Here is an 11,436-nt window from a genome sequence, read left to right as displayed (position 1 = left end):
AAAGTGACCACCAAGTAAATATTTGTAGTTTTGCCGTACGTTGTGATCGGAGGTGGCCTACCACTCAATGACACAGGGTTTATACTGGTTCCGGCAACGTGCCTTACATCCAGTTTGAGTCGGTCGGTGACTTTATTCCTGAGCCTAGGTGCTCGAAGTTTGCAGTGGGGTTACAAACGAGAAGGAGAAAGATGGGGTGCACGAGAGGTCCGGTTGGCTCTGGTCGGAAGGGCCAAGAGTGACAGGAGCTTCTCTATGAGCTAAGTGTTCAAGCGTGTGCTTGAGGTCCGAACCTGGAGGTTCTGTGGTTGTGAGCTAGTGAACTTGGTTGATCTAATAAATCTGGAATGACTTGTATGAACTTGAATCCACTTAGTCTCTTGGGAGAGAGCGCATCCCCTTTTATAGATGAAGGGGATGGCCTTACAAGTGAGAGGGAGAGAGTTCGTATGCTTCTAAGTCTTGTTGCCCACGCCGGCGGGTCCAGGAGGATGGAAGGCGCCCACAACACTGTTGGATGTCGGTTGCATGTGGGAGGTTACGTCGTCTTGTTTTGGGAATGGCAGATGTCGGCACCTGCATATACTGTTGATGCCTAGAGGCATGTGAGGAGTCTCACCATGTTCGCTTGGTACGGTAAATCCCGACGCCCGCAGCACTGTCGATGCTCAGAGGCATGTGGGGGGCCTTACCGTATGGGAGTTAATGGCGCCCACAATACTATAGAGGAAAATGTCGGCGCCTATAATACTGTTTGTGTTAGGGCGGTTGCATAGTACTGTTCCTGTAGGTGACAGGGTACGGTCCCTGGTATCATGGTTTGACTTGAGCGCCTTGCCTTGCTTTCTCCGTTCGTTCACTGGTCCCTTCCGGGCGGGCATCCCCGGTCGGTTGGTCCCACGCGGCTCTGGTTGCGCCAGTCGGAGAAGAGCAGTGAGCAGGGTCTTTGCATACCCCAGTTAGAGACGTGGGGTCAGAGTCAGAGGTAGTGCTTTGCCAGGCCTTCCGGTCGGAGAGACTTTCCGGAGGCGCTGGAGATCGAAGTGTGCGCTCCGGTCGGAGAGGTGGGCCAGAGTCGACAAGCGGGCGCTGTTCCTCCTCGGCCTGACCTTCCGATCGGTGACTGGACTGCCCTCATGGCCTGTTGTTTTAGACACTTGGGCTAGCCCATGAGTTGCGCGCTGTCTGCTTGGGCCGAGCCTTTGCGAGGAAGCTGGTCCGTGAGGGAGCCCAAGTTTATGAACCTGATAGGAGCCCCTGAGCCCCCGGGTGATTTGAGCAGAATCGTCTGGGGGTTTTTGTCTCGATGGCGGGTGTAGCCCCCCGAGCCCCCGGGTGGTTTGGGCAGAACCGTCTGGGGGGTTTTTCCATGTTGCTAGCGAGGGAGGTTTTCATTTCGTCGACGGGTGCGCGCGAGCGCACCCGCAGATGTAGCCCCCAAGCCCCGGACGGTTCGGGCAGAACCATCTAGGGGGTGTTTGTTTAGCGGGGGGGGGGGGTGCGTGAGTCATCGACCAAGGCGTCATTGTGCAGCCGAGGCGGTTAGTTTCGAGGGATTAGGTGAGACGGAACTTGTGGGTCTTGGCGTCAGTGCGCACCGTGGGACCGGCGAGGCAGTTAGTCTTAGGGATCAAACGAGTTAGAGCTCGTGGATCCTGGCGTCGGTGCGTGCCATGGGATCGGTCGAGTCGGAGCTTGCGGGTCCTAGCGTCAGTGCGCGCTATGGGACCGGTCGAGTTGGAGCTTGCGGGTCCTGGCATCGGTGCGCGTCGTGGGACCATGCGAGACAGTTAGTTAGTTCATTTAGGGATTGGGTGAGGTGGCAAGGCGGTGCTCATGGATGCTGGTGTCGGTGCAGCCCGTGCAGCCAAGGCAGTTTAGTTAGTTAGTTTAGGGATCGAGCGAGGCGGCAAGGCGGTGCCCACAGATCCTAGCGTTGGTGCAGCCCGCGCAGCCGAGGCAGTTAGTTAGTTAGTTTAGGGATCGGGCGAGGCGGTGCTCGCGGATCCTGGCGTCGGTGCAGCCCACGCCGCCGAGGCAGTTTAGTTAGTTAGTTTAGGGATCAGGTGAGGCGGCAAGGCAGTGCTCACAGATCCTGGCGTTGGTGCAGCCCGTGCAGCCGAGGCAGTTTAGTTAATAGTTTAGGGATCGAGCGAGGCGGCAAGGTGGTGCTCGTGGATCCTGATGCTGTGAGTTCAGGGTCACAAACCCAGGCGTTTTGTGTCTTGAGTGCCCGAGCCCCGTTGGGCTTTAGTAGGGGTCGGTTTGAGTTGTGTGCGTTACTCCGTCCTCGGTTCCTCACAACCGGAGGGGCTGAGTTTTGTCGCTTGTCCCGATTGCTCGGGCTCGGTTGACACGCTCGATGAGTTCGCTAACGGGGATGATCAAGTGAAATCTAGGTCCGTCGTTCATCATGGGGTCGGCATAGCCCTCTTAAGACATTCCACTGCTCCTTTACCTGCAACCCGGCAGATGCCTAGGTCGTTTCGGAGAACGACCCAGGTGGCCTAACGGCCTCCCCTCAATGGAGATTCTGTGGGCTTGGCAAGAGGTTTAGGATCGAATGGGAAGGTTGAGCTGACCCTGTCTGCCAGACTAGGCGAGGGCCGCATAGGGCTAGTTCTCGAGCCCCCGGGCAGTTTAGGGCCAGAATCGTCCAGGATAGTCTCTTGGGAGAGAGCGCATCCCCTTTTATAGATGAAGGGGATGGCCTTACAAGTGACAGGGAGAGAGTTCATATGCTTCTAAGTCTTGTTGCCCACGCCGGCGGGTACAGGAGGATGGTAGGCGCCCACAACACTGTTGGATGTCGGTTTTATGTGGGAGGTTACGTCGTCTTGTTTTGGGTATGGCAGATGTTGGCACCTGCATATACTGTTGATGCCCAGAGGCATGTGAGGAGTCTCACCATGTTCACTTGGTATGGTAAATCCTAGCGCCCGCAACACTGTCGATGCTCAGAGGCATGTGGGGGGCCTTACCGTATGGGAGTTAACGGCGCCCACAATACTGTAGAGGAAAATGTTGGCGCCTACAATACTGTTTGTGTTAGGGCGGTTGCAGAGTATTGTTCCTATAGGTGACAGGGTACAGTCCCCTGGTATCATGGTTTGACTTGAGCGCCTTGCCTTGCTTTCTCCGTTCGTTCCTTGGTCCCTTCCGGGCGGGCGTCCCCGGTCGGTTGGTCCTAGGCGGCTCTGGTTGCGCCAGTCGGAGAAGTGAAGTGAGTAGGGTCTTTGCATACCCCGGTCGGAGACGTGGGGTCGGAGTCGGAGGTAGTTCTTTGCTAGGCCTTCCGGTCGGAGAGACCGCCCGGAGGCGCTGGAGACTGAAGTGAGCGCTCCGGTCGGAGAGGTGGGCCGGAGTCGACAAGCGGGCGCTGTTCCTCCTCGGCCTGACCTTTCGATCGGTGACTGGACCGCTCTCCTGGCATGTTGTTTTAGACACTTGGGACGGCCTATGAGTTGCGCGATGTCTGCTTGGGCCGAGCCTTTGCGAGAAAACCGGTCCGCGAGGGACCCCGGGTTTATGAACCCGACACCTTATTTTTCCTTGGATGTTCTTGATTCATTGCTAGTTCACTCCCTATTTCCCATGAAAATCGATATTCCAGAATACTCTCAAATGAAAGCTAGAGTGGTATCCATGCGCTTGTAGATACCACAAAACATTTTACCTTATTTTTCTTTGGACCACAAAAACATTTTACCATATTTTTTCTTGGATGTTCTTGATTCATTGCTAGTTCACTTCATGTTTCCTATGAAACTCGATATTCTAGAATACCCTCGAATACTCTCGAATGGAAGCTACGGTGGTATCCATGCGCTTGCAGATTATTTCTATGTGTTAACAATACCAACAATTAACTCAAAACCAAACATGGATGTGGGCCTAGTTCCGCACGTGGAATGGGACTGCATACACGTAGCACCTCATTTTCACAATCACTTCGTGTAAAAGGGTTACCCCGAGGTGCTACATTTGGAACAAGGATTATAAGCTGGCCGTAGCCCTCCTAAATTTCTAAGGTGGTACTAAATCCACCATCAACAACTCCTCATGTGCCACATGGTCCACATAGGCCAACAACACAACCACTTCATGTTTCTAATGGGCTCGGCTGTTTCTAATGGGCTCGGCTGTTACAGCGTTAAAAATAAAGTATATGGAAAATAAACATTTCAATAAAAACATTCTCTCTGGGTGTTGGATAAATGATTATTTTAATGGTGGTGGTGTCCACAGCAAAGATACATGCTTTCGTAATAGTACTAAGCAAAACTACTACAAAAATGGTTTTAGAAGGTAGGCTCCCTGATTCCTGTATTTTTAGGATCCGTTTCTGTAATGGTCAGGCGGGTCTTAGTCAAACGTATGCTTAACCATTTAGAGAGGCAGGCACCCCAAGGAGACCTACCTTTATTAATCCCCTCTATTCATTGATTAACAGACACAGACTTCTTAAGATTTGGGCTCTGTAAATGGATATTAGTAGAGATAGGCACTCTAAGAGCCCATCTCTATAAATCAATTAATAGAGGTGGCACTTTTAAGAGACCTGTGTCTAGAAATAGTTGCATAAAAATAATTCTTACATATGAAGTCATATGAAGACGAGTTTTATACCAAAATATTAGATCTCGATCTACTATTTTATAGTTGATAGTTTTGTAGAGTCAAAAAATTTGTTACAAGTTCTCATATTTTGCAATTTAAAATTTATAATTTTCAAACAATTGATGGTCTATACCAAAGTTATAGTTCACAATCCAATCTACAACTTTATATTTCACAAGGTTTTTCTTTGAAGTTTTTTATAGTCCCAAATATATGTTTTACATTCTTAAATTTTGAAACTCAAAATATAGAATTTCCAGACCTTAGTTGTTCAGATGATGAATACCAAAGTTGTAGTGGTCTACTAGATCTACATGTTTGTAGTTAATAAGCTTTTTATTTGAAGTTGTTGAGAGCCTCAAATTTTTGTTTTATGTTCTCATATTTTGACATTCAGAGTTTCAAAATTTTCACACAATCTCAAATGGAGACATGTCCTACACCGAATTTGTAGATCTTGAAAAGATTTAAAACTTTTTCATTTAGATCATTTGTGGCTAATATATTCAATACAAGATTATGACATATTGTTAAAAATGATAACAACATTCTATGTATACTCACAAATGATGGGGTAGTGTATAGTAGTCGTGAAATGTTGTGTGAGGTGAAGCTCATGTGTTCAAATTCTAGAAAAACACATATTTTTGTTTTTTTTTTTGGTTTAAATGGTCTTTTTTTTGCGATTACAATACAACTCAGACATTTAGAATGCACGCACACTCACCCCTGTGAACACATCCATTTTAACTGAGACCATTTGATAGAGATATTTTTTTAGAGATTGTTGGTTTGTCTATCTCTGAAAATATGTCTCGTAGTACTGCACATTCGAGAGATAATGGTGCATATAAACAAATACTTCATAAAAACAGTGTTGTTAACAAAATTTGTTCTTTTGTTATGTATCTAGATATTATGTACACTTAAAATGTCAGCACCCGTGTTATTCCAGAATTTAAAGGCGCTATGCTTTCAGTGGCAGGCAACGTCGCCGTCGACAGCGAGGTGCCTGTGGTGACTTCGTGAACCTCAAGATCTGTCGGCTCAGTCATTCGGAGGTGCTCATAGGGGTAGGGTTTACATACGTGTGTTCATAGGAGTGAGTGTGCATGTGTGTAGGCGTCTACGTTGTACTGTGTAATTCTAAACAAAAGATATTATGTACACTTAGATGTATAGTAAAAAATATATACAAAATGGCCTATACTTTAGAAGCCATATGGAGTACGTCTCAATGGCGGAAGCGCGTGCGATGCCGCAACTGAGCACTGCGTCGTCAAACCCCACCGAGCTGCTGCTGTGTAGGTCGATATGCAACTAAACTGAAGGTGCTGTGGGTGCATGCCGGTTAGATCGTTAAAAGCGCACTTGCATATCGCACGGGGGAGCTAGATGCTGTTGCGTATGCCAGCTAGTGCGTATGGATGTAAACGTCGCAATAATAACGTGCATGGGCCGGGTGATGCATGGATCCGTGAATCGGGATCATTTCTGAGCCATGGCCGATTTGACAGTTGCGCCCTTGCAGGGACTAGTTGTCTGGTTGATATTACCAAGGTGCCATCGGTTTCGGCAATCGGCATGATACACGAATATGTGGAGCTGAGGGTTAGGCATGCACATGCACTAGACTTGCGCATATAAAGGTTTGTTTGGTACTGCTCCAAGAACAGCTCCCGGAGTAGTTTCTACACAAGGCCAACTAAACATCGTGCTTCGCATGTGGAATTGTAGATTTCCCGCTAACTAGGGGCGGAGGGGCCTGTTTGATAGGGATTATTGGTGACTTCACAAAGCTGAAAAACAGCTTCTCCTCCCAAACGGGCTTTCGCGCGTCTGCTTCAACGTGAAGTCACCATCTGAAAAATGTAGCTTCATTTGGGTTCACCATCTGCTCTGGGGCCCACGCATGCTGATGGGCAGGTTTGCCCAAGGCTGTCGCAGAGAGGCAGAGGCGGACGCAGCGTTGGGAGTCCCGAGCAACAGGAAGGAGGGAGAACTAAAAATAGCAACTTTTCTCAACTCAGTCCCTCTCGCTCTCATGGTGCCACACGCCCGAGGAGGCCGGCTTGATGATGTTGGGCAGCAATGGGGAGAAGGGGTGTGCAGCCCGCCAACCATCAGGGTTGGACTACAAGCGTCCACCGACGTGAGGAGGTGGTGCACAGTCCACAGACACCAACACTGAGTAGGAGGGCAGCACATAGCTGCTTGCATCGGGGCTGAGAGGAATGGTGCGGTGATGGGGACGACACGGGCAAGAGAGGCGATGCAAGGATTAGGCCGATGGCACGGCGAGAGAGGTAAGGGCAGAGATGAGAAGGGGGCATAGGACTATTTTGTTAAAAATAGCCCGATGATAAATGAGTCGATGTGTTAAGTGGGTCCATGAGTAAAAAATGACGAGCTATTTTGTTAAATTTCTCTAAAAAAAAGTTAAGTTAGAACCAAATAAAGCTGCTCCGATCTACCAAAGAAGCTAGAGGCAGAGCCATTTTAGTTGGAGTCAAAGCTCTTTCAAACAGCCCCAAAAAGTACTGCATACTCCTTATCTAACTAGTGATCCATGCCTTGATTAGTTGGACACTTGGACCCCATGTTATTTTAGTTTATATGTCGTGAATGTCTGTGTGAACCTCACGTATATTACTCTATATCATTAGGCCGCTCTAAATTTGCAATGTTCTATCAGGGGGTGGGGCGGTGGGAGAGAGAGAGAGTGCAAAGAAAAAGAAACTTCTAATGCACGATGTCTATAGCCATCTTGAGAGTTTTAAATGACCAGTACATGAACATATACCCAAGACACTACCTCTACAGTGCACTGTGCAGAGGTATCCTCTTCGACCCGTTTTGCACTTTTGCCAATAATAAATTTGGCCAGTAAAAACCTAGCAAAATATTTATATATCAATTCTTGTTTTTTCTATGTAGTCGAAAGAAGGTTGATTGATGGTTTTTAGCTGTATCTCGAGTATAAGATTCTATGTTGCCTATTATAATATACTAAATTTTATTTTCCTCTTTATATTTCTTAGTCGTTTTATGTTAGTTGTGTGCATTACCTTACAAATGACTGGAACTTTATTTTAAGTTAGTAAATAAACATGTACGTGCGTTCCAACATGACACCTAAACAACATGTGTCTAGCTTAAAGATTTATTCAATGATCATGTTATGCGTTCTAATTTATCTTAAAATCAGACTTCCGTAGTGTGCCTGCATTGCTCTAACTTGTATGAGACTGTGAGCACAGGAAGTTTAGAAATGTAACCAATAATTACGTCATGCATTCTAATTCGTCTTGGGATCGAACTTGACATCGTGCCTGAACCGCATTCTTCTAACTTGTATGAGACTACTAGCATGGGAAGTTTAGAAATTTATCCAATAATCACGTCATGCATTCTAATTTGTCTTGAGATCGGACTCCACATTGTGTCTGGACGTTGCTCTAACTCATAAAGGCACGTAAGATAGTGGACCCATATAAACGTTTCGTATTCTAATTTATATTAGGATCAGACGGTGCAAAATGCTTGAATATGGTACTCTCAAGAGAAATAAAGTGAAGACCATGAAAACACTTCGTACTTTAATACAATATATAGACATAGATATAGATATATAGATATTTTTTCTTAATTTAAAAGAATATCAATTCTTTCTCACTACAAAATTTGGTTATCAAATTGATGAACTGGAGGACAAACTTAACGCGCAAACTATAAGGAGAAAATTCCTTATTTAACACTAAAAAAACTTGTTGTTCCTAATTTAACACCCAAAGTTGAAAGGTTCTTTATCCGACCTCGGCTGAAATTTATGTTCCCAAAATGACACTACCGTCACTTTGGACCTACTGTATGGTTAACCGACGTGTAGGGCCACCTGTTAAAAGACTAATATGCCCCTGGCTCACACAGAAAGAGAGAAGAGAAGGGGATAGGGCTTCAAATCTCATCGGGTTTGGCTTCGTCCGCATTGGATGGACGACGATGGCGGCGGAGCATTAGAGGCCGACACGGGCGGGGCTGGAGCCGCATGCGAGGCCGGGGCGGGCTCCCTACGCGAGCCCAGCACGGCCAGGGCGAGCGCCGCCGTTAGCAGGGCCGGGGCAGGCTCCCCGCGCGACGCCAGCACGGCCACGGGTGGGGCGGCCTGCACTGCGGCCGGCTGTACAGGGTGAGTTCGTTGCCTTCCATCTTCTTGTGCACTGCTTGCCGAAGATGTTGAGCATGTCAGCGGATGTAGCTTAGCTTCCTTCTCCTGTAGTAGTATCTGTTATGCGTACAAGGTGCTCGATCAAATGTCGTGTCAATGCTAAATTTTATTACAGTATGCCTCTCATATCTGAATCTTCTCGCGCTCTGCCAATTTCCGAGACTGATGAAATATTTGGATTTTCTAGAACTTTGTTTTGCCTTGCACAATGTTTACTCCCAACTGCAAGATTTTATTTTTTTAGTTCTATGTAAACACCTGTAGTTTTGAAGCCTAGGGGACAAATACGTTGAGAAGACAAAGAAAAAGGCTATCTGGAAATATTAGCGGTTGTGTATAGAAGTACAACTCATAGCCTTGCATGTATTTCACCATTCAATTGCTAAGATTTGCTTGCACAGTCTGACTATAAGTGAAGTAATTTTCATATGAAAAATTATTTAGCTGGTTTAAGAGAGATTGATTTATAAGGAAACGTTGTCCACATATGCTGATATTTCTAAAAAAAGACACGGAATGTTGCCCATGTATTAGTGGGTCCCTTGTCCTTGCATGAGTTCCATCCAATTAGCAGTTTAGGAGTACACAGACCGCCTGTACATAGATAGTTGAAATCTGATGCATGCTGCTATTGTTGTGAAATATCAGGTTGGATACAAATACCAGTTATTTGCTGAAAATCAAATTGCTTGGCAATCGCAAAAAGGCTAGAAAGGATGTCAAATGTTTTAGTTTTGATATGGTTGTCGATTCAGACTTGTCAAATTATATGGATTTCGTTGAGTCAATTGTAGACAAGTATCCACCAGGTTATTTGGAAGTTGCTCATATTCAGTACTATGATCATGTTCTGAAAACTTTTCCGAAAGTAAATTCAGACCAAGATTTGATGTACATGTTTGATATGCACAATAAGGAGAAGGTTGTAGACATGTTTATTATTTATTGTGATCCCTCTAAAACATTTGAGCCTATCACTGAATGGGATTTTGATGGGGAAGAGCAACCTGACAGCAACAGGGTCCAAGCTGACGATGATTATCTAAGAAATCCAAATCCAATGAATGAACATGTCGGTGTTGATGAGGAGACAATTTACATGCAAAATGAACCTGTCAATGCTCTAAGTGTGGTTGGGTGTTCTGATAGAGGGAAGGAAAAGGTTGTGGCTAAGTATGAAGATGATTTCGAGGATGACTCGGAATCTGACTTATAGTGTGACATTGATTTGGAGGATGACTCAGAGGATGAAGTAGAGCCTCAGCAGGGATATGAAGAAGTAAATCATCACCCAATTATTGATTATGATGAAGAAGATCCTCCTATGGAACCAGGCTCTACTTATCCTAATATGGCCGAGTTCAAGTTGGCTCTTTGTCAGCATGCAATCAAACATGAATTTGAATTCGCCACAGAGAAGAGTTCAAAGCAGAGGTTTAGGGGTTACTATTCAAGGAAGGTCTTGGATAACTGTCCATGGAAAATACATGCTTCTACAACAGTAGACAAAGTGACTGTAGTGGTAAGTATTGGAGATCTCATTATGTTATTCTCATTATTCTTCATTTTGTCCATTATATACTTGCTATGTGTGTCTAACTAATAATGTATGCTGCTGTTTTGTAGGTCAAGAAGAACAACTTTAAGCATGATTGCTCTAGCACTAGAAGGAAAAAGAAGGTGAAGAATGGAACTAAACATTGGGTATGCAAGAAGGTGAAGGACTTTCTAATAGAAGATGCTACTTTAGGAGCAAGAGAACTGCAAAAGAAGATTAAGGAACATCACAAAGTGCATATTCACTACAAGAGAGTATATTATGGCCAGAAGTTAGCATTGCAACAATTGTATGGTGATTGGGACAGCAGCTTCAACAATTTGTTTAGGTTCAAGGCACAAGTGGAGAACTCTTGCCCGGGCAGCTTAGTAATCATTGATCACTACACAATAAATGAGAAAATCAGATTTAGAAGATTCTTCTTTGCATTGAAACCTTGCATAGATGGCTTTCTTAATGGTTGCAGACCTTACTTGGCAGTGGACAGTACGTTCTTGACAGGCAGGTTCAAGGGGCAATTGGCAAGTGCTAATGCAGTTGATGGCCACAATTGGTTGTATCTAGTTTGTGTTGGTGTTTTTGATTCAGAAACTAATGAAAATTAGATCTGGTTCATGAGTAAGCTCAGGGAGGCTATTGGGTCACCAAGGGGATTAGCAATAAGCATAGATGCAGGGCAGACAGTGATGGTAGGGGTTGCTGAAGTGTTCCCTCAAGCAGAGCATAGGGAGTGCATGTTCCACTTGGTTAGCAATTTCAAGAAGAAGTATCATGGGAAGGTTTTTGATGACCACTTTTGGGTAGCAGCTTACTCATGGAACACATACTTGTTTGAGAAACATTGGACTGAAATGGAGAAAGCAAAGCCTGCTGCAACAAATTACCTAAGAAAGTGTCACAAGAAGATGTGGACAAGAAGTCAATTCAGAACCATTTGTAAAGTTGACTATGTGACCAACAACTTGGCTGAGTGCTTCAACAATTGGATTAAGGACCTTAAGGCTATGAATCTCGATGATTTCATGGACAA

Source organism: Miscanthus floridulus, chromosome 17 (genome assembly GCF_019320115.1).
Source record: "Miscanthus floridulus cultivar M001 chromosome 17, ASM1932011v1, whole genome shotgun sequence".
Classification (NCBI taxonomy): domain Eukaryota; kingdom Viridiplantae; phylum Streptophyta; class Magnoliopsida; order Poales; family Poaceae; genus Miscanthus; species Miscanthus floridulus.
Note: the sequence above shows the minus strand (reverse complement) of the source record.